At 39.6% G+C, this 1,112-nt stretch overlaps 1 non-coding gene across 1 annotated transcript; it reads left to right on the top strand.

Annotated features, from left to right (window-relative positions):
• Window positions 1–574: 574 nt before the first annotated feature.
• LOC126002413 (U7 small nuclear RNA) lies at window positions 575–636 on the top strand. The gene has a single exon (XR_007493125.1). It is a non-coding gene; the product is annotated as a U7 small nuclear RNA (small nuclear RNA).
• The last annotated feature ends 476 nt before the right edge of the window (window positions 637–1,112 follow it).

Genomic DNA, 1,112 nt, shown 5'->3' with positions numbered 1-1,112 from the left:
ATGTTGCCATTGATAGGGCCAATGTAGTCTAAACTTTCCTTTACATTACTAAACACAAGTGTTTCCTAATATTTAATTCTTAGTTTCCAAGTTTATTTGATTTGAAAAAATAAAGTACCTCAGTTTTCCAGTAATAATCAAAGTTAAATACTAAAGACACTACACGTTTCATTAAGCTAACACGCCAATCAAATTTAAGTTAATATAAATAATCGTTTTTCCTTTTTCTTTTGGCTTTAGGGCCAGACCTGGAGGTGCACTCAGGCTCTGCACTCCTGGCTCTGCGCTCAGGGCTCACTCCTGGAGTGCTCTGAAGACCATTAAAAGGTGCCTGAGATCAAATCTACCAACTTTAATATGGTATCAGCCCATTTCTAAATTTGCTTTCTCATTTAAACTCACACTTTTTAAACCCTATTTTTAAACCCTATTGTTTCTTTTATGTAAATAAAGTTATCTGAATTGTTTAATTTGCTAGGCTGCACCATCCAATAGAATTTCTTTAGGGAGGCCACACCCACCTGTGCTCAGGGATTACTCATGACAGTGATTGGGGGACAATTAAGTGTAGTGAGAGTGTTACAGCTCTTTTAGAATTTGTCCAGCAGGCCTTCTGGTCTCCACCGGAAGACCTCCCCCCCCCAAAAAAAAAAAAGAGTAGTGGGGATTCAGGGGCCAGAACGATAGGCAATGGGTTGGGCGTATGCCTTGCACTCGGCTGAACTGGGTTTGATCCTGGCATCCCATATTGTCCCTTGAGCTTGCCAGGAGTGAATTTTGAGCAAAGAGCCAGGAGTAACCCCTGATGCCACTGAGTGTGGCCCCAAAACATAAACAAAAAGGAGTAGTGGGGATTGTTGAACAAGGTGGGGATTGAACAAATGCCCTACCCATTATCACTCTTGCTTCAACAGATTATTTTTTGCAGTTTGAAATATATTATATATGCTTCAAAATCCTAGCCAGTTATTGTTTATTATTATTATTATCATTATTATTATTATAATTGTTATCATCATCATTATCATCATCATCATTATTGGTTTGGGGGCCACACCAGGTGATGCTCAGGGGTTACTCCTGGCTGTGTCCTCCTCATATATCACACTTGG

The sequence above is a fragment of the Suncus etruscus genome, chromosome 2 (genome assembly GCF_024139225.1).
Source record: "Suncus etruscus isolate mSunEtr1 chromosome 2, mSunEtr1.pri.cur, whole genome shotgun sequence".
Taxonomy (NCBI): Eukaryota; Metazoa; Chordata; class Mammalia; order Eulipotyphla; family Soricidae; genus Suncus; species Suncus etruscus.
Note: the sequence above shows the minus strand (reverse complement) of the source record. Positions and strands in the feature narration are given on the sequence as shown.